Source organism: Arachis stenosperma, chromosome 3 (genome assembly GCF_014773155.1).
Source record: "Arachis stenosperma cultivar V10309 chromosome 3, arast.V10309.gnm1.PFL2, whole genome shotgun sequence".
In the NCBI taxonomy this organism is placed as follows: domain Eukaryota; kingdom Viridiplantae; phylum Streptophyta; class Magnoliopsida; order Fabales; family Fabaceae; genus Arachis; species Arachis stenosperma.
The window spans coordinates 28,200,036-28,223,233 of NC_080379.1; the positions used below are offsets into that span (position 1 = coordinate 28,200,036).

Here is a 23,198-nt window from a genome sequence, read left to right on the forward strand (position 1 = left end):
AGTGATGCCCTACATACAGCTTGCCATGGAAAGGAATAAGAAGGATTGAAGGAAGGCAGTAGGAAAGCAGAGATCCAACAGGGACAAGCATCTCCATACACTTATGTGAAATTCCCACCATTGAATTACATGAGTAACTCTATCTTTATTTTCTGCTTTATTTATTATTCAAAAACTCCATAACATTTACTATCCGCCTAACTGAGATTTACAAGATGACCATAGCTTGCTTCATACCAACAATCTCCGTGGGATCGACCCTTACTCACGTAAGGTATTACTTGGACGACCCAGTGCACTTGCTAGTTAGTTGTGCGGAGTTGTGACTAAGTGTGATTCACGTTTGAGAGCGCTACCAAGTTTTTGGCGCCATTGTTAATGATCACAATTTCGTGTATCAAGTTTTTGGCGCCGTTGCCGGGGATTGTTCTAGTTTGGACAACTGACGGTTCATCTTGTTGTTTAGATTATGTAATTTTTTTTATTTTCTTTTCAAAAAGTTTTCAAAAATATTTTTCAAAATTCTCCCTCTATTTTCGAAAAATACTTCAGAGTTTTTAAGAATGAATTCTAGAGTTTCAAAATGGTATGCTGAAGCTTAGCTGGCCATCAAGCTTTAGACTAACCTAGTATGATTCCTGGAATTTTGATTGAGGACTTTGAATTCATTACTTCCTTTTTCCTATATGTTTTCGAAAAAATAAAATAAAATCCAAAAAACATAATAAAATTATAAAAATAAAAAATATCTGTGTGTTTCTTGTTTGAGTCTTGTGTCATGTTTTAAGTTTGGTGTCAATTGCATATTCATTTTGTTCTTGCAATTTTTGAAAATTCATGCATTCATAGTGTTCCTCATGATCTTCAAGTTGTTCTTGGTAAGTCTTCTTGTTTGATCTTGATGTTTTCTTGTTTTGTGTCTTTTATTGTTTTTCATGTGCATCTTTGCATTCATATTGTCTAAGCATTAAAGATTTCTAAGTTTGGTGTCTTACATGTTTTCTTTGCATCAAAGATTTTTCAAAAATATGTTCTTGATGTTCATCATGATATTCAAAGTGTTCTTGGTGTTCATCTTGACATTCATAGTGTTCTTGCATGCATCATTGGTTTTGATCCAAAATTTTCATGTTTTGGGTCATATTTGTGTTTTTCTCTCTCATCATTAAAAATTCAAAAATAAAAAAATATCTTTTCCTTTTTTCTCTCAAAATTTCAAAAATTTGGGTTGACTTAGTCAAAATAATTTTAAAATTAGTTAGTTCTTATAAGTCAAGTCAAATTTTTAAATTTTAATAAAATCTTATCTTTTTAAAACTTTTTCAAAATTCAAATCTTTTTCATTTTTCTTTCATGATTTTCGAAAATTTCAAAAATTATTTTCAAAATCTTTTCTTAATTTTATTTCAAAATTTTCGAAACTTAACTAACAAGTAATGTGATTGGTTCAAAAATTTGAAGTTTGTTACTTTCTTGTTAAGAAAGGTTCAATCTTTAAATTCTAGAATCTTATCTTTTAGTTTCTTGTTAGTTAAGTAATTAATTTTAATTTTAAAAATTAAATCTTTTCTAACCATGTCTTTTTAATCATATCTTTTTATTTTATCTTTTATGTCATATCTTTTTTCAAAATTTTATCTTTTTTCAAAAATTTGATTTTAAAATATCTTTTCTAACTTCTTATCTTCTTATCTTCTTATCTTTTCAAATTTGATTTTCAAATCTTTTTCAACTAACTAGTTGACTTTTTGTTTATTTCTTATCTTTTTCAAAACCACCTAACAACTTTTCTCTCTCTAATTTTCGAAAATACCTCCCTCTTTTTCAAAAATTCTTTTTTTAATTAATTAATTGTTTTAAATTTTAATTTTAATTTTATTTCTTATCTTAATTTTCGAAAATCATTAACTCCTTTTCAAAATTATTTTCGAAAACTTCTATCTCTCATCTTATTCTATTTATTTATTCATTCACTAACACTTCTCTTCATCTCAAATCACTGCCCCTATCCTCACCTTTGTGTTTGGATTCTCCTTTCTTTATTCCCTTTCTTCTTCTACTAAAAATAAGGAACCTCTTTACTGTGACATAGAGGATTCCTCTTCTTTTTCTGTTATCTTCTCTTTCATATGAGCAGGAACAAGGAAAAAGGTATTCTTGTTGAAGCTGATCCAGAACCTGAAAGGACTCTGAAGAGGAAACTAATAGAAGCTAAATTACAACAATCTAGAGACAACCTTGCTGAAATTTTCGAACAAGAAAAGGAGATGGCAGCCGAACCTAACAATAATAATGCAAAAAGGATGCTTGGTGATTATACTACACCTACTTCCAAGTTTGATGGAAGAAGCATCTCAATTTCTGCCATTGAAGCAAACAATTTTGAGCTAAAACCTCAATTAGTTGTTCTAATGCAATAGAACTGCAAGTTTCATGGACTTCCATCAGAAGATTCCTACCAGTTCTTAACTGAGTTCTTGCAGATCTGTGAGACTGTTAAGACTAATGGAGTAGATCCTGAAGTCTACAGGCTCATGCTTTCCCCTTTTGTTGTAAGAGACAGAGCTAGAGCATGGTTGGACTCTCAACCTAAAGATAGCCTGGACTCCTGGGATAAGCTGGTCATGGTCTTCTTGGCTAAATTCTTTCATCCTCAAAAGCTGAGCAAGCTTAGAGTGGATGTTCAGACCTTCAAACAAAAAGATGGTGAATCCCTCTATGAAGCTTGGGAAACATACAAGCAGATGACCAAAAGATGTCCTTCTGACATGTTTTCAGAATGGACCATGATAGATATATTATATTATGGTCTATCTGAGTTCTCTAAGATGTCACTGGACCATTCTGCAGGTGGATCCATTCACCTAAAGAAAACGCCTGCAGAGGCTCAAGAACTTATTGACATGGTTGCAAATAACCAGTTCATGTACACTTCTGAGAGAAATTCTATGAATAATGGAACACCTCAAAGAAAGGAAGTTCTTGAAATTGATGCTCTATATGCCATATTGGATCAGAACAAAATGTTGACTCAGCAAGTCAACATGATTTCTCAAAGTCTGAATGGATGGCAAAATGCATCCAACAGCACTAAAGAGGCATCTTCTGATGAAGAAGCTTATGATCCTGAGAACCCTGCAATGGCAGAGGTAAATTACATGAGTGAACCTTATGGAAACACCTATAATTTATCATGGAGAAATCATCCAAATTTCTCATGGAAGGATCAACAAAAGCCTCAACAAGGCTTTAATAATGGTGGAAGAAATAGGCTCAGCAATATCAAGCCTTATCCATCATCTTCTCAGCAACAGACAGAGAATTATGAACAGAGTACCTCTAACTTAGCAAATTTAGTCTCTGATCTGTTTAAGGCCACTTTAAGTTTCATGAGTGAAACAAGGTCCTCTATCAGAAATCTGGAGGCACAAGTGGGCCAGCTGAGTAAGAAAATCACTGAAACTCCTCCTAGTACTCTCCTAAGCAATACTGAAGAGAATCCAAAAAGAGAGTGCAAGACCATTGATATAATCAACATGGCCGAACCTAGAAAGGAAGGAGAGGACGTGAATTCCAATGAGGAATACCTCATGGGACGTCTCTCAAGCAAGAAGGAGTTCCCTATTGAGGACCCAAGGGAATCTGAGGCTCATATAGAGACCATAGAGATCCCATTAAACCTCCTTCTGCCATTCATGAGCTCTGAAGACTATTCTTCCTCTGAAGAGGATGAAGATGTAATTGGAGAGCAAGTTGCTCAATATCTAGGAGCTATCATGAAGCTGAATGTCAAGTTATTTGGTAATGAGACTTGGGAAGGTGAACCTCCCTTGCTCCTCAGTGAACTAGATACATGGGTTTAACAAACCTTACCTCAAAAGAGACAAGATCCTGGCAAATTCTTAACACCCTGTACCATAGGCACCATGACCTTTGAAAAGGCTCTGTGTGACCTGGGATCAAGCATAAATCTTATGCCACTCTTTGTAATGGAGAAGCTGGGGATCATTGAGGTACAGCCTGTCATATTTTCATTACAATTGGCAGACAAGTCAGTAAGACAAGCTTATAGATTGGTAGAGGACGTGTTGGTAAAGGTTGAAGGCCTTTACATCCCTGCTGATTTCATTATCTTAGACACTAGAAAGGAGGAGGATTAATGCATCATCCTTGGAAGACCTTTCCTAGCCACAGCAGGAGCTGTGATAGATGTTAACAGAGGAGAATTAGTCCTTCAATTGAATGAGGACTACCTTGTGTTTAAGGCTCAAGGATCTTCTTCTTTAACAATGGAGAGGAAGCATGAAAAGCTTCTCTCAGTACAGAGTCAAACAAAGCCCCCACAATCAAACTCTAAGTTTGGTGTTGAGAGGCCACAGCCAAACTCTAAGTTTGGTGTTGAATCCCCACATCCAAACTCTAAGTTTGGTGTTGGAAGTCTACAACGTTGACCTGATCACCTGTGAGGCTCCATGAGAGCCCACTGTCAAGCTATTGACATTAAAGAAGTGCTTATTGGGAGGCAACCCAATTTTTATTTATCTAATTTTATTTTATTTTTATTATTCTTTTATGTTTTATTAGGTTCATGATCATGTGGAGTCACGAAAAAATACTAAAATTAAAAACAGAATAAAAAATAGTAGAAGAAAAATCACACCCTGGAGGAATGACTTATTGGCGTTCAAACACTAGTAAGGAGCATCTGGCTAGCGTTCAACGCCAGAACAGAGCATGGATCTGGCATTGAACGCCAGAAACAAGCAGCATCCTGGCATTTGAACGCCAGGAATATACCCTGAGGAGAGCTAGCACTGAACGCCAGAAACAAGTATGGAACTGGCGTTCAACGCCAGAAACATGCTGCAGTTGGGCGTTGAATGCCTAACATAAGCATCACTTTGGCGTTTAAACGCTAGAATTGTATGCAAAGGCATTTTACATGCCTAATTGGTGCAGGGATGTAAATCCTTGACACCTCAGGATCTGTGGATGACGTTGGGATTTTTTGCTAGTAAAGAATTATTAGAAATATTTGCGTTGTAGATACAACTTCTAAACTAACAGAAATCCTTTCGTGCAAATGTTTTGGTTGTCACAAGTAACAAACCCCTTTAAAAATTGTTAACCGAGTATTTAAACCTCGGGTCGTCTTCTCAAGGAATTGCAGGGAGGTATGTTCTTATTATTGGTTATGAAAAAGTGTGTTTGGGGTTTTTGGATTAAGGTAAAAGGTTAGTTGGGCAATGGGCACCGGTATATTTTCAAAGCAATAAAAGTAAATGAATGACTGTAAAATAAACTCTTGGCAAGGTGTAAGAACTGGAAGTCCTATCCCAGTTATCCTTATCAATTGTGATGAGAATTGGATTTTTCTCCCACTTTGTTAGCCTCTAACTATGAAGGTAAGTCAAGTGGATAAATTAATTCTGATTCCTCAAGTCCTAGTCTTTCCTTGGGAAAGGCCAGAGTTATTGGAATATGAATTAATGAAATGAAGAAATCCAATTTTCAATCAACAATGAGTTTGATAACTCTAGAGTCACCAATTATTCAACCAAAGCCAAAAGGGAAACAGGAAAATTCAAATTATTTATATAAATAAAAGACAGCAATCATCAATCTGAAATATCTCAAATAACATTAATTAAGGAGATCAATCTAAACATGGAACATTGAAAAATAAATAAATACAAAGAACCTGGGATTGAGAGTCACTCCTAAAACTAAGAGAAGTCCTAAATCCTAATCCTAAGAGAAAGAGAGGAGAGAACCTCTCTCCAAACTAAATCTAAATCATGGAAAGTGACTAAAAATTCGGAGACTCTCTCAATGGATGTATTCCTCCACTTCATAACCTTTGGTCTATGACTTCTAGACTTGGATTTGGGCCAAAAAGGCTTCAGAATCCGCTATGAGTGTTTTCTGTAATTTCTGGTGCGTGGCCTCTGTCACGTGTCCGCGTGGGTCACGCGGTCGCGTCATTCGGAGTTCTCCTTGTCACGCGGTCGCGTCGGTCACGCATCCGCGTCGTATGCGATTTGCTCAAGTCGCGCGGTTGCGTCAGTCATGCGGCCGCGTCGTTGCCTCTTCGCTTCTGGCACGCGATCGCGTCGTCCATGCGATCGCGTGGATGCCAGTTCCTTCAGAAACTCCATTTTGCGCTTTCCTTCCATTTTTGTATGTTTCCTTTTCCATCCTTTAAGTCATTCCTGCCTTAGAAGATCTGAAACTACTCAACACACTAATCACGGCATCGAATGGAATTAAAGGTGATTAAAATAATTAATTTAAAAGCATATGAAACATGTTTTTCACATACATCACATAATAAGGAAGGAGAAGTAAAACCATACAATTAATATGAATAAGTGGGTGAAGGATTGAATAAATCACTCAGATTAAGCATAAAATATATCATAAAATATGGATTTATCAGTGGATCCCACAGGATCCCCACCTACCTCAACTCACCCTCTCTCCTCTTCTTCACATTCATCCTCTCTTCCCCATAAACACTCTTCCCCAAAAACCCTTCACCAATCACCTCAATCTCTCTTCCCAATTACCCACCTTCACCACTCACATCCATCCACCCTTCCCCATAAACCTCACCTACCTTCAAAATTCAAAATCACTTTCCCACCCAACCCACCCAATATGGCCGAACCTTAACCCCTCTCCCCCAATATAAATACCCCTCCATTCTTCTTCATTTTCACACAACACAACCCTCTCTTCTCCACCTTGGCCGAAACACAACCTTCTCTCCATCTCCTCCATATCTTCTTCTTCTTCATCTATTCTTTCTTCTCTTGCTCAAGGGTGAGCAATATTTTAAGTTTGGTGTGGTAAAAGCATAGCTTTTTGTTTTTCCATAACCATTAATGGCACCTAAGGTCGGAGAAACCTCTAGAAAAGGGAAAGGGAAGACAAAAGCTTCCACCTCCGAGTCATGGGAGATGGATAGATTCATCTCCAAAGCCCATCAAGATCACTTGTATGATGTTGTGGCTAAGAAGAAGGTGATCCCTGAGGTCCCTTTCAAGCTCAAGAAAAATGAGTTCTCGGAGATCCGACATGAGATCCAAAGAAGAAGTTGGGAAGTTCTGACCAACCCCATTCAACAAGTCAGAATCTTGATGGTTCAAGAGTTCTATGCCAATGCATGGATCACTAGGAACCATGATCAAAGTATGAACCCGAATCCAAAGAACTATCTTACAATGATTCGGGGGAAATACTTAGATTTTAGTCCGGAAAATATGAGGTTGGCATTCAACTTGCCCATGATGCAAGGAGATGCACACCCCTACACAAGAAGGGTAAACTTTGATCAAAGGTTGGACCAAGTCCTTATGGACATATGTGTTGAAGGAGCTCAATGGAAAAGAGACTCCAAAGGCAAGCCAGTTCAATTAAGAAGACTGGACCTCAAGCCTGTGGCTAGAGGATGGTTGGAGTTCATTCAACGCTCCATCATCCCCACTAGCAACCGATCTGAAGTTACTGTGGATCGGGCCATCATGATTCATAGCATCATGAATGGAGAGGAAGTAGAAGTTCATGAAGTCATCTCCCTTGAATTCTACAGAATAGCCAAAAAGCCCTCTACTTTGGCAAGGCTAGCTTTTCCTCATCTTATTTGCCATCTATGTTACTCAGTTGGAGTCATCATAGAAGGAGACATCCCCATTGAGGAGGACAAGCCCATCACTAAGAAAAGAATGGAGCAAACAAGAGAGTCCACTCATGGAACCCAAGAGACGCATGAGGAAGCCCATTACCAAGAAATTCCGGAGATGCCTCAAGGGATGCACTTTCCTCCCAACAACTATTGGGAACAACTCAACACTTCTCTAGAAGATTTGAGTTACAATATGGATCAATTAAGGGTGGAACATCAAGAGCACTCCATCATTCTCCATGAAATTCGAGAAGATCAAAGAGCAATGAGGGAGGAGCAACAAAGGCAAGGAATAGACATAGAAGAACTCAAGGACATCATTGGTTCTTCAAGAAGAAAGCGCCACCATCACTAAGGTGGACCCATTCCTTGTTCTTATTTTTTCTGTTTTTCGGTTTGTATGTTATATGTGTGTTTATGTTTTGTGTCTCTACCTCATGATCATTAGTATTGAGTAACTATGTCTTAAGGCTATGAATAATTTCATAAATCCTTCACCTCTCTTAAATGAAAAATGTTTCTAATTCAAAAGAACAAGAAGTACATGAATTTTGAAATTATCCTTGAATTTAGTTTAATTATATTGATGTGGTGACAATAATTTTTATTTTCTGAATGAATGCTTGAACAGTGCATAATTTTGATCTTGTTGTTTATGAATGTTAAAATTGTTGGCTCTTGAAAGAATGATGAACAAAGAGAATGTTATTGACAATCTAAAAAATCATGAAAATTGATTCTTGAAGCAAGAAAAAGCAGTGAAAAAAGCAAAAGCTTGTGAAAAAAAAAAGGGCGAAAAAAAGAAGAAAAAGAAAAAGAAAGCAGAAAAAGCCAATAGCCCTTAAAACCAAAAGGCAAGGGTAAAAAGGATCCAAGGCTTTGAGCATCAATGGATAGGAGGGCCCAAGGAAATAAAATCCAGGCCTAAGCGGCTAAATCAAGCTGTCCCTAACTATGTGCTTGTGGCATGCAGGTCCAAGTGAAAAGCTTGAGACTGAGTGGTTAAAGTCGTGATCCAAAGCAAAAAGAGTGTGTTTAAGAGCTCTGGACACCTCTAAATGGGGACTTTAGCAAAGCTGAGTCACAATCTGAAAAGGTTCACCCAGCTATGTGTCTGTGGCATTTATGTATCCGGTGGTAATACTGGAAAACAAAGTGCTTAGGGCCACGGCCAAGACTCATAAAAGTAGCTGTGTTCAAGAATCAACAAACTTAACTAGGAGAATCAATAACACTATCTGAAATTCTAAGTTCCTAAAGATGCTAATCATTCTAAACTTCAAGGGAAAAAGTGAGATTCCAAAACTATTCAGAAGCAAAAAGCTACAAGTCCCGCTCATGTAATTAAGAACTAATATTCATTGATATTCTGAGATTTATAGTATATTCTCTTCTTTTTATCCTATTTTATTTTCAGTTGCTTGGGGACAAGCAACAATTTAAGTTTGGTGTTGTGATGAGCGGATAATTTATACGCTTTTTGGCATTATTTTTAGATAGTTTTTAGTGTAATCTAGTTACTTTTAGGGATGTTTTCATTAGTTTTTATGCCAAATTCACATTTCTGGACTTTACTATGAGTTTGTGTATTTTACTGTGATTTCAGATAATTTCTGGCTGAAATTGAGGGACCTGAGCAAAACTCTGATAAGGAGGCTGACAAAGGACTGTTGATGCTGTTGGAATCTGACCTCCCTGCACTCGAAATGGATTTTCTGGAGCTATAGAACTTCAAATGGCGCACTCTCAACGGCGTTGGAAATTAGACATCCAGAGATTTCTAGCAATATATAATAATCCATACTTTATTCGTGATTAGATGACATAAACTGGCGCTCAACGCCAGTTCCATGCTGCATTCTAGAGTCAAACGCCAGAAACACGTCACGAACCAGAGTTGAACGCCAAAAACACGTTACAACTTGGCGTCAACTCCAAAAGAAGCCTCATCTTGTGTAAAGTTTAAACTCAGCCCAAGCACACACCAAGTGGGCCCCGAAAGTGGATTTCTGCGTCAATCACTTACTTCTGTAAACCCTAGTAGCTAGTCTAGTATAAATAGGACTTTTTACTATTGTATTCAGGGTCTTTTGACCATTCGGTCTTTTGATTACATTTGGGGGCTGGCCATTCGGCCATGCCTGAACCTTCATCACTTATGTATTTTCAACGGTGGAGTTTCTACACACCATAGATTAAGGGTGTGGAGCTCTGTTGTACCTCAAGTTTTAATGCAATTACTACTATTTTCTATTCAATTCAGCTATTCCTGTTCTAAGATATTCGTTGCACTTCAACATGATGAATGTGATGATCCGTGACACTCATCATCATTCTCACCTATGAACGCGTGACTGACAACCACTTCCGTTCTACTTTAGACTGGGCGCATATCTCTTGGATTCCTTAATCAGAATCTTCGTGGTATAAGCTAGATTGATGGCGGCATTCATGAGAATCCGGAAAGTCTAAACCTTGTTTGTGGTATTCTGACTAGGATTCAGGGATTGAATGATTGTGACGAGCTTCAAACTCACAATTGTTGGGCATGATGACAAACGCAAAAGAATCAAGGGATTCTATTCCAACATGATCAAGAACCGACAGATGATTAGCCGTGCCATGATAGAGCATTTGGACCTTTTTCACTGAGAGGATGGGATGTAGCCATTGACAACGGTGATGCCCTACATACAGCTTTCCATGGAAAAGAATAAGAAGGATTGAAGGAAGGCAGTAGGAAAGCAGAGATCCAACAAGGACAAGCATCTCCATACACTTATCTGAAATTTCCACCATTGAATTACATGAGTAACTCTATCTTTATTTTCTGCTTTATTTATTATTCAAAAACTCCATAACATTTACTATCCGTTGGTGTGCGAAATTGTGATCACTACTTTTCACAACTCAAATAATCCCTAGTAATGGCCCCAAGAACTTGGTGCTCAATACCATGGCATAAACACAACTTTGCACAACTAACCAGCAAGTGCACTGGGTCGTCCAAGTAATAAACCTTACGCGAGTAAGGGTCGATCCCACGGAGATTGTTGGTATGAAGCAAGCTATGGTCACCTTGTAAATCTTAGTCAGGCAGACTCAAATGGGTATAGTGATATACGAATGAAGCATAAAGATAAAGATAGAGGTACTTATGTAATTCATTGGTAGGAACTTCAGATAAGCGTATGAAGATGCTTTCCCTTCCGTTTCTCTGCTTTCCTACTGTCTTCATCCAATCCTTCTTACTCCTTTCCATGGCAAGCTTATGCAAGGGTTTCACCATTGTTAGTGGCTACCTCCCATCCTCTCAGTGAAAATGTTCCTATGCTCTGTCACAGCATATGGCTAATCAGCTGTCGATTCTCGGTCATGCCGGAATAGAATCCAGTGATTCTTTTGCGTCTGTCACTAACGCCCCGCCTGCTAGGAGTTTGAAGCACGTCACAGTCATTCAATCATTGAATTCTACTCAGAATACCACAGACAAGGTTAGACCTTCCGGATTCTCTTGAATGCCGCCATCAGTTCTCGCCTATACCACGAAGACTCTGATCTCATGGAATGGCTGGCTCGTTTGTCAGGCGAGCACTCGGTTGTCAGGCGATCAACCATGCATCGTGTATCAGGAATCCAAGAGATAAACACTAGAGCCTTGTTTGCTTGTAGAACAGAAGTGGTTGTCAGTCACTTTGTTCATAGGTGAGAATGATGATGAGTGTCACGGATCATCACATTCATCAAGTTGAAGAACAAGTGATATCTTGGACAAAGAACAAGCGGAATTGAATAGAAGAACAATAGTAATTGCATTAATACTCGAGGTACAGCAGAGCTCCACACCTTAATCTATGGTGTGTAGAAACTCCACCGTTGAAAATACATAAGAACAAGGTCTAGGCATGGCCGAATGGCCAGCCTCCCCCAAAGAGGGTTTAATCATCAAAGCATGATCAAAAGATTTCTAATACAATAGCAAAATGTCCTACTTATAGAAAACTAGTAGCCTAGGGTGTACAGAGATGAGTAAATGACATAAAAATCCACTTCCGGGCCCACTTGGTGTGTGCTTGGGCTGAGCAATGAAGCAATTTCGTGTAGAGACTCTTCTTGGAGTTAAACGCCAGCTTTTATGCCAGTTTGGGCGTTTAACTCCCATTTAGGTGCCAGTTCTGGCGTTTAACGCTGGAATTTCTGAGGGTGACTTTGAACGCCGGTTTGGGCCATCAAATCTTGGGCAAAGTATGGACTATCATATATTGCTGGAAAGCCCAGGATGTCTACTTTCCAACGCCGTTGAGAGCGCGCCAATTGGGCTTCTGTAGCTCCAGAAAATCCACTTCGAGTGCAGGGAGGTCAGAATCCAACAGCATCTGCAGTCCTTTTCAGTCTCTGGATCAGATTTTTGCTCAGGTCCCTCAATTTCAGCCAGAAAATACCTGAAATCACAGAAAAACACAAACTCATAGTAAAGTCCAGAAAAGTGAATTTTAACTAAAAACTAATAAAAATATACTAAAAACTAACTAGATCATACTAAAAACATACTAAAAACAATGCCAAAAAGGGTACAAATTATCCGCTCATCACAACACCAAACTTAAATTGTTGCTTGTCCTCAAGCAACTGAAGATCAAATAAGATAAAAAGAAGAGAATATGCAATGAATTCCAAAAATATCTATGAAGATCAGTATTAATTAGATGAGCGGGGCTTTTAGCTTTTTGCCTCTGAACAGTTTTGGCATCTCACTCTATCCTTTGCAACTCAGAATGATTGGCTTCTTTAGGAACTCAGAATCCAGATAGTGTTATTGATTCTCCTAGTTAAGTATGATGATTCTTGAACACAGCTACTTTATGAGTCTTGGCCGTGGGCCAAAGCACTCTGTCTTCCAGTATTACCACCGGATACATGCATGCCACAGACACATAATTGGGTGAACCTTTTCAGATTGTGACTCAGCTTTGCTAGAGTCCCCAATTAGAGGTGTCCAGGGTTCTTAAGCACACTCTTTTTGCCTTGGATCACAACTTTATTCTTTCTTTTTCTTTCTTTTTCTCTTTCCTTTTTTTTCAGTTTTTTTTTCGCCTCTTTTTTTTTTTTGTATTCACTGCTTTTTCTTGCTTCAAGAATCATTTTTATGATTTTTCAGATCCTCAGTAACATGTCTCCTTTTTCATCATTCTTTCAAGAGCCAACATTCATGAACCACAAATTCAAAAGACATATGCACTGTTTAAGCATACATTCAGAAGACAAAAGAAATGCCACCACATCAAAATAATTAAACTGCTATAAAATTTAAAATTCATGCAATTCTTTTTCTTTTTCAATTAAGAACATTTTTTATTTAAGAAAGGTGATGGATTCATAGGACATTCATAACTTTAAGGCATAGACACTAAGACACTAATGATCACAAGACACAAACATAGATAAACATAAGCACTAAAATTCGAAAAACAGAAAATAAAGAACAAGGAGATTAAAGAACGGGTCCACCTTAGTGATGGCGGCTCTTTCTTCCTCTTGAAGATCCTATGGAGTGCTTGAGCTCCTCAATGTCTCTTCCTTGTCTTTGTTGCTCCTCTCTCATGATTCTTTGATCTTCTCTAATTTCATGGAGGATGATGGAGTGTTCTTGGTGCTCCACCCTTAGTTGTCCCATGTTGGAACTCAGTTCTCCTAGGGAGGTGTTCAGTTGCTCCCAATAGTTTTGTGGAGGAAAGTGCATCCCTTGGGGTATCTCAGGGATCTCATGATGAGAGGGGTTTCTTGTGTGCTCCATCCTTTTCTTAGTGATGGGCTTATCCTCATCAATGGGGATGTCTCCCTCTATGTCAACTCCAACTGAATAACAGAGGTGACAAATGAGATGAGGAAAGGCTAACCTTGCTAAGGTAGAGGACTTGTCCGCCACCTTATAGAGTTCTTGGGCTATAACCTCATGAACTTCCACTTCTTCTCCAATCATGATGCTATGAATCATGATGGCCCGGTCTAGAGTAACTTCGGACCGGTTGCTAGTGGGAATGACTGAGCGTTGGATAAACTCCAACCATCCTCTAGCCACGGGCTTGAGGTCATGCCTTCTCAATTGAACCGGCTTGCCTCTTGAATCTCTCTTCCATTGTGCGCCCTCTTCACATATGACTGTGAGGACTTGGTCCAACCTTTGATCAAAGTTGACCCTTCTAGTGTAAGGGTGTTCATCTCCTTGCATCATGGGCAAATTGAATGCCAACCTTACACTTTCCGGACTAAAATCCAAGTATTTCCCCCTAACCATAGTAAGATAATTCTTTGGGTCCGGGTTCACACTTTGATCATGGTTCTTGGTGATCCATGCATTGGCATAGAACTCTTGAACCATTAAGATTCCGACTTGTTGAATGGGGTTGGTAAGAATTTCCCAACCTCTTCTTCGGATCTCATGTCGGATTTCCGGATATTCACCCTTTTTGAGTGAAAAAGGGACCTCGGGGATCACCTTCTTCAAGGCCACAACTTCATAGAAGTGGTCTTGATGCACCCTTGAGATGAATCTTTCCATCTCCCATGACTCGGAGGTGGAAGCTTTTGCCTTCCCTTTCCTCTTTCTAGAGGTTTCTCCGGCCTTGGATGCCATAAATGGTTATGGAAAAACAAAAAAGCAACGCTTTTACCACACCAAACTTAAAAGGTTTGCTCGTCCTCGAGCAAAAGAAGAAAGAAGAGAGTAGAAGAAGAAGAAATGAGGAAGAAGGGAATGGCTTTTGTGTTCGGCCAAAGAGGGGGAGAAGTGGTGTTTAGGTTGTGTGAAAATGAAGGGGTGAAGAAGGGTTTATATAGGAGAGGGGGGTCATGGTTCGGCCATTGATGGGTGGGTTTGGGGGGGAAAGTGGTTTGAATTTGAATGGTGAGGTAGGTGGGGTTTTATGGAGGATGGATGTGAGTGGTGAAGAGAAAGATGGGATTTGATAGGTGAAGGGTTTTTGGGGAAGAGGAGTTGAGGTGATTGGTGAATGGGTGAAGAAGAGAGAGAGTGTGGTGGGGTTGGTGGGGATCCTATGGGGTCCACAGATCCTGTGGTGTCAAGGAAAAGTCATCCCTGCACCAAATGGCATTCAAAATCACGTTTTGAGCCATTTCTGGCGTTAAACGCCGGGCTGGTGCCCATTCCTGGCGTTTAACGCCAGGTTCTTGCCCTTTTCTGGCGTTTAACGCCAGTCTGGTGCCCCTTTCTGGCGTTAAACGCCCAGAATGGTGCCAGACTGGGCGTTAAACGCCCAATTGCTAGCCTCACTGGCGTTTAAACGCCAGTGGGTTCTTCCTCCAGGGTGTGCTGTTTTTCTTCCTGTTTTTCATTCTGTTTTTGCTTTTTCAATTGATTTTGTGTCTTCTTATGATCATCAACCTACAAAAAACATAAAATAACAAAGAGAACTAGATAACATATAACATTGGGTTGCCTCCCAACAAGCGCTTCTTTAATGTCAGTAGCTTGACAGATGGCTCTCATGGAGCCTCACATTTTCTCAGAGCAATGTTGGAACCTCCCAACACCAAACTTAGAGTTTGAATGTGGGGGTTCAACACCAAACTTAGAGTTTAGTTGTGGCCTCCCAACACCAAACTTAGAGTTTGACTGTGGGGGCTCTATTTGACTCTGATTTGAGAGAATCTCTTCATGCTTCCTCTCCATAATGACAGAGGGATATCCTTGAGCCTTAAACACCAAGGATTCTTCATTCACTTGAATGATCAACTCTCCTCTATCAACATCAATCACAGCCTTTGCTGTGGCCAGGAAGGGTCTGCCAAGGATGATGGTTTCATCCATGCACTTCCCAGTCTCTAGGACTACGAAATCAGCAGGGATGTAATGGTCTTCAATCTTCACCAAAACATCCTCTACAAGTCCATGAGCTTGTTTTCTTGAGTTGTCTGCCATCTCTAATGAGATTCTTGCAGCTTGCACCTCAAAGATCCCTAGCTTCTCCATTACAGAGAGAGGCATGAGGTTTACACTTGACCCTAAGTCACACAGAGCCTTCTTGAAGGTTATGGTGCCTATGGTACAAGGTATTGAAAACTTCCCAGGATCTTGTCTCTTTTGAGGTAATTTCTGCCTAGACAAGTCGTCCAGTTCTTTGGTGAGCAAAGGAGGTTCATTCTCCCAAGTCTCATTTCCAAATAACTTGTCATTTAGCTTCATGATTGCTCCAAGGTATTTAGCAACTTGCTCTTCAGTGACATACTCATCCTCTTCAGAGGAAGAATACTCATCAGAGCTCATGAAAGGCAGAAGTAAGTCCAATGGAATTTCTATGGTCTCATTTTGAGCCTCAGATTCCCATGGTTCCTCATTGGGGAACTCATTGGAGGCTAGTGCACGCCCACTGAGGTCTTCCTCAGTGGCGTTCACTGCCTCTCCTTCCTCTCCAAATTCGGCCATGTTGATGGCCTTGCACTCTCCTTTTGGATTTTCTTCTGTGTTGCTTGGGAGAGTACTAGGAGGGAGTTCAGTAACTTTCTTGCTCAGCTGTCCCACTTGTGCCTCCAAATTCCTAATGGAGGACCTTGTTTCAGTCATGAAACTTTGAGTGGTTTTGATTAGATCAGAGACCATAGTTGCTAAGTCAGAGGGGTTCTGCTTAGAATTCTCTGTCTGTTGCTGAGAAGATGATGGAAAAGGCTTGCCATTGCTAAACCCGTTTCTTCCACCATTATTGTTGTTGAAACCTTGTTGAGGTTTCTCTTGATTCTTCCATGAGAAATTTGGGTGATTTCTCCATGAAGAATTATAGGTGTTTCCATAGGGTTCTCCTAGGTAATTCACCTCTTCCATTGAAGGGTTCTCAAGATCATAGGCTTCTTCTTTAGATGAAGCATCCTTAGTACTGCTTGGTGCACTTTGCATTCCAGACAGACTTTGAGAAATCAAATTGACTTGTTGAGTCAATATCTTGTTCTGAGCCAAAATGGCATTCAGAGTATCAATCTCAAGAACTCCTTTCTTCTGATTAGTCCCATTGTTCACAGGATTCCTTTCAGAAGTGTACATGAATTGGTTATTTGCAACCATTTCAATTAGCTCTTGAGCTTCTGTAGGCGTCTTCTTCAAATGAAGAGATCCTCCAGCAGAGCTATCCAAAGACATCTTGGATAGTTCAGAGAGACCATCATAGAAAATACCTATGATGCTCCATTCAGAAAGCATGTCAGAAGGACATTTTCTGATCAATTGTTTGTATCTTTCCCAAGCTTCATAGAGGGATTCTCCATCCTTCTGTCTGAAGGTTTGGACTTCCACTCTAAGCTTACTCAATTTTTGAGGTGGAAAGAACTTTGCCAAGAAGGCATTGACTAGCTTTTCCCATGAGTCCAGGCTTTCTTTAGGTTGTGAGTCCAACCATGTCCTAGCTCTGTCTCTTACAGCAAAAGGGAATAGCATAAGTCTGTAGACCTCAGGGTTTACCCCATTAGTCTTGACAGTGTCACAGATTTGCAAGAATTCAGCTAAAAACTGATGAGGATCTTCCAATGGAAGTCCATGAAACTTGCAATTCTGTTGCATTAGAGAAACTAATTGAGGCTTAAGCTCAAAGTTGTTTGCTCCAATGGCAGGGATAGAGATGCTTCTCCCATAGAAGTCGGGAGTAGGTGCAGTAAAGTCACCCAGCACCTTCCTTGCATTGTTTGCATTGTTGTTGTTTTCGGTTGCCATGTCTTCTTCTTCTTTGAAGATTTCTGTTAGGTCCTCTACAGAGAGTTGTGCCTTAGCTTCTCTTAGCTTTCGCTTCAAGGTCCTTTCAGGTTCAGGGTCAGCTTCAACAAGAATGCCTTTGTCTCTGCTTCTGCTCATATGAAAGAGAAGAGAACAAGAAAATGTGGAATACTCTATGTCACAGTATAGAGATTCCTTGAGGTGTCAGAAGAACAGAAAAATAGAAGAAGGAGGTAGAAGAATTCGAACTTAATCAGAGAGAGTTCGAATTGTGCATTGAGAAGGAATGGTACTCCATAGATAGAAGGATGTGGGAAGAGGGGAAGAGAATTTTCGAAAATTAAGTTAAAGAAATTGAAAACATTTTGAAAAACACTAATTAATTTTCGAAAATAAGAGTGGGAAAGAAATCAAGTGATTTTTGAAAAAGATTTTGAAATTAGAAGTCAAAAAGATTTGATTGAAAGCTATTTCGAAAAAGATGAGGTTAAGAAGATATGATTGATTTTAAAAATATGTGATTGAGAAAATATGATTTGAAAACAATTTTAAAAAGATTTGAAAAAATTAATGACTTGCCTAACAGAAAAGATATGATTCAAACATTAAACCTTTCTCAACAGAAAAGGCAACATACTTGAAATGTTCAATCAAATCATTAATTGTTAGCAAGTATCTTTGAAAAAGGAAAGAAATTGATTTTGAAAACATTTGATTGAAAGATATGATTTGAAAAAGATTTGATTTTGAAAAACTTTGAAAACTTGAAAAAAAATTGATTTGAAAACAAAATCCTCCCCCTTGTGCCATCCTGGCGTTAAACACCCAGAATGGTGCACATTCTGGCGTTTAACGCCCAATGCACTACCTTTTTGGGCGTTAAACGCCCAACCAGGCACCCTGGCTGGCGTTTAAACGCCAGTCTGTCCTTCTTTACTGGGCGTTTTGAACGCCCAGCTTTTTCTGTGTAATTCCTCTGCTGCATGTTCTGAATCTTCAGTTCCCTGTACTATTGACTTGAAAATAGAACCAAGATCAAATAAACAATGTATTGCAAGACACCAAACTTAAAATTAGACACTGGACTCAAACAAGAAACATAAAATATTTTTGGTTTTTATGATTTTGAAATTTTTTTTTTGTGTTTTTTTTCGAAAATTATATGAAAAGAAAATAAAGGTATCAAAATTCTTAATGAGAATTCCAGGAATCATGCAATGTTATTCTAAAGCTTCAGTCTAAAGGAATTAGACATGGCTAGCCAAGCTTCAGCAGGACATTGCATTCAAGAGCTAAATTGATGAAGATCAATCAGCTTTGGTGATGATAAGAACATCACCTTGAAACACTAGAATTCATTCTTAAGAATTCTGAAGAAAAAATACCTAATCTAAGCAACAAGATGAACCGTCAGTTGTCCATACACAAAACAATCCCCGGCAACGGCGCCAAAAACTTGGTGTGCGAAATTGTGATCACTACTTTTCACAACTCAAATAATCCCTAGTAATGGCCCCAAGAACTTGGTGCTCAATACCATGGCATAAACACAACTTTGCACAACTAACCAGCAAGTGCACTGGGTCGTCCAAGTAATAAACCTTACGCGAGTAAGGGTCGATCCCACGGAGATTGTTGGTATGAAGCAAGCTATGGTCACCTTGTAAATCTTAGTCAGGCAGACTCAAATGGGTATAGTGATATACGAATGAAGCATAAAGATAAAGATAGAGGTACTTATGTAATTCATTGGTAGGAACTTCAGATAAGCGTATGAAGATGCTTTACCTTCCGTCTCTCTGCTTTCCTACTGTCTTCATCCAATCCTTCTTACTCCTTTCCATGGCAAGCTTATGCAAGGGTTTCACCGTTGTCAGTGGCTACCTCCCATCCTCTCAGTGAAAATGTTCCTATGCTCTGTCACAGCATATGGCTAATCAGCTGTCGGTTCTCGGTCAGGCCGAAATAGAATCCAGTGATTCTTTTGCGTCTGTCACTAACGCCCCGCCTGCTAGGAGTTTGAAGCACGTCACAGTCATTCAATCATTGAATCCTACTCAGAATACCACAGACAAGGTTAGACCTTCCGGATTCTCTTGAATGCCGCCATCAGTTCTCGCCTATACCACGAAGACTCTGATCTCACGGAATGGCTGGCTCGTTTGTCAGGCGAGCACTCGGTTGTCAGGCGATCAACCATGCATCGTGTATCAGGAATCCAAGAGATAAACACTAGAGCCTTGTTTGCTTGTAGAACAGAAGTGATTGTCAGTCACTTTGTTCATAGGTGAGAATGATGATGAGTGTCACGGATCATCACATTCATCAAGTTGAAGAACAAGTGATATCTTGGACAAAGAACAAGCGGAATTGAATAGAAGAACAATAGTAATTGCATTAATACTCGAGGTACAGCAGAGCTCCACACCTTAATCTATGGTGTGTAGAAACTCCACCGTTGAAAATATATAAGAACAAGGTCTAGGCATGGCCGAATGGCCAGCCTCCCCCAAAGAGGGTTTAATCATCAAAGCATGATCAAAAGATTTCTAATACAATAGCAAAAGGTCCTACTTATAGAAAACTAGTAGCCTAGGGTGTACAGAGATGAGTAAATGACATAAAAATCCACTTCCGGACCCACTTGGTGTGTGCTTGGGCTGAGCAATGAAGCAATTTCGTGTAGAGACTCTTCTTGGAGTTAAACGCCAGCTTTTATGCCAGTTTGGGCGTTTAACTCCCATTTAGGTGCCAGTTCCAGCGTTTAACGCTGGAATTTCTGAGGGTGACTTTGAACGCCGGTTTGGGCCATCAAATCTTGGGCAAAGTATGGACTATCATATATTGCTGGAAAGCCCAGGATGTCTACTTTCCAACGCCGTTGAGAGCGCGCCAATTGGGCTTCTGTAGCTCCAGAAAATCCACTTCGAGTGCAGGGAGGTTAGAATCCAACAGCATCTGCAGTCCTTTTTAGTCTCTGAATCAGATTTTTGCTCAGGTCCCTCAATTTCAGCCAGAAAATACCTGAAATCACAGAAAAACACACAAACTCATAGTAAAGTCCAAAAAAGTGAATTTTAACTAAAAACTAATAAAAATATACTAAAAACTAACTAGATCATACTAAAAACATACTAAAAACAATGCCAAAAAGGGTACAAATTATCCGCTCATCACCGCCTAACTGAGATTTACAAGATGACCATAGCTTGCTTCATACCAACAATCTCCGTGGAATCGACCCTTACTCACGTAAGGTATTACTTGGATAACCCAGTGCACTTGCTGGTTAGTTGTGCGGAGTTGTGACTAAGTGTGATTCACGTTTGAGAGCGCTACTAAGTTTTTGGCGCCATTGTTGATGATCACAATTTCGTGCACCATCTGGCAAACTATATTTTGCTAGACATATGATTTTTGAAGAGAAACTATTTCCTTACAATGAGCACTTCACAAAAAAGCCAACCCTTTCTATTAATTCCAAATCATTTTCTCTTTCCCAATCTAAACAAATTATTCCCTTTCCTTCCTCTTCTATATTCACCCATCCAATTCCCAATCCATCCATATTGACAACAATACCAATGTCATTTTTGCACCTTTACATGCATCAGAATAGGAACCTTCTCACACAACTTCAATTAGTGAAATTGAAGTTCATCCTCCCGTTAATAGATCCACCCTCTTTACCTCTCAAACAACAAATACTCACCCAATGATTACATGGTCAAAAAGCATCATTACTAAACCTAAAACCTATATCTCTACAACTACAGATAATCCAAACTTTCTGAAACATATACCAAAAAATGCTAAGCATGCTATGCAGTTTGATCATTGAAAAAATGCAATGCAAACTGAATACAATGCTTTGATGTGATGCAAGACATGGTCTCTACAATAACCTCCACCCAATTCAACAATTGTTCCTTGAAAGTGGGTGTTTGCAATTGATGCATGAGCATTTTAAGCACTTTTCATTATCATTTCTTATAAAAAGGTTGTGACTTTTTTTTGGTAATTATATGATTTTCAAGGCTATTCTATTAGTACTTTGATTTCTTAGTTTCATGATTCTTGTAGAAAAATATTAGGAAAAGAGAAGCAAAAGAACAAGGAGGAACTAAGAATTGAAGACAAGTGCAAAGAAAATCCGTGGATGTTGTCAACCTTGACCTCCTCACACTCCAACGAGTATAACTTGAGCTATAAAAGTCCAAATGATGTGGTTTTAGCGGCACTAGAAAGCCAACTTTCAAAGATTTTCAACGATATATAATAGTCTATGCTTGCTCTCTGGCATCATGGCACTAAACGCCGCGACATTGGCATTTAGCGCCAAACCACATCCAGCATCAATTCTTCTCAGGAGACTTGACGCTAAATGCCACTTCTTCGGTATTTAGCGCCAGACCTGCCAAAAGGAGCATCAGAATTGCACCAAAAGTGGCATTTTGGTGGCACTGAACAGCAGTAACGGCCTAAAGTGCGAAAATCACATTGATATAAAAGAAATAGGGCTCTCTCTCGTGAGACACTCTCCCTTCCGTTCTCTCATTCATTAGTTTTAGGTTTTGCATATTAGATTAGGATTTTAATTTTTGGAACTATGAGGATTTTAATTTTCTACACTATGCGCACTAAACTTCCATTGTTAAGGTTAGAAGCTCTGTTTAATTTAATGTATTAATAATTATTTGTTCTCTACTCTTAATTAATGCATTGATTTATGTTTAAAGATTAATTTCGTTCTTCATCCTACAGATTAGTGTGTATTGAAAAATAACTCTAATCTAAATTGAATTCTTTTGAATCTTGGAAAAGCTATATCATTAGAATTATAGCTTGAAACTCTTTCTCACAACTCCTTAATTGTTTGGATTTAATGTGATACGTAACATATAATTGTATCATTTTTTGGTTGTTAGAATTTGTGTGGCTTATAAATCAGAATTTAAACTTAACCCTTTAATACAATTGATTGATAAAGGAATTGATGGTTGGTTGGATTAGAAGAGATTGAATTGCCTAGGACTAGAAACTCAATCACCAAGGGTTTGCCATGAATATTTCCTTGCATGATCAAGGTAATTGACTTTGAATGTTAATCCAAAAATTTAAATATCTCTGACACCTTAACTATCTTTATCATATTATATTCTTAACCAATTTTAGTTTGCTTTTATTTATTTCCCTGTTTTTATGTTATTTACTATTGAAACCCTAAATTTTGATTGTCTGACTAGAATAATCAATTGACCACTGCTTGCTTAATCCGTTAATTCTCGTGGGATCGACATTCACTTACCTGAATTTATTACTTGGTATGATTCGGTGCACTTGCCGGTAAGTTATGGTTAGAAAATTCGTACCAGAAATAAAGAAAAACTCAGTTGGAGATATTTTGCGCTATAAAGCATACCTAGTGGCAAAAGGATTTCATCAACATGAAGGTATAGACTTTGAGGAAGTTTATAGCCCGGTTATAAGACCTCAAACGGTAAGAATTATACTTTCCCTTGCTATTACTAATGGCTGACAGATGTGATAAATTGATTTTGATAATGCGTTTCTTAATGGAATGCTTGAAGAAAACGTTTATATGCATCAGCCAGACCAATTTGTGTTATCTAATTTCACCATGGTTTGTAAGTTGCATAAAGCTATCTATGGCTTTAAACAGGCTCCTAGGGTGTGGTTTAATACTCTTTCACTCATCTTAAAATGTTTTGATTTTGAAAACATGAAATCTAATCATTCTCTATTCGTTAGAAGAACTCAGGAATCTGTTTTATA

The 23,198-nt window shown here is 38.8% G+C and overlaps 1 non-coding gene across 1 annotated transcript; it reads left to right on the plus strand.

Annotated features, from left to right (window-relative positions):
- Nucleotides 1–16,889: 16,889 nt before the first annotated feature.
- Nucleotides 16,890–16,997, plus strand: LOC130972598 (small nucleolar RNA R71). Its single transcript, XR_009083757.1, has one exon. It is a non-coding gene; the product is annotated as a small nucleolar RNA R71 (small nucleolar RNA).
- The last annotated feature ends 6,201 nt before the right edge of the window (nucleotides 16,998–23,198 follow it).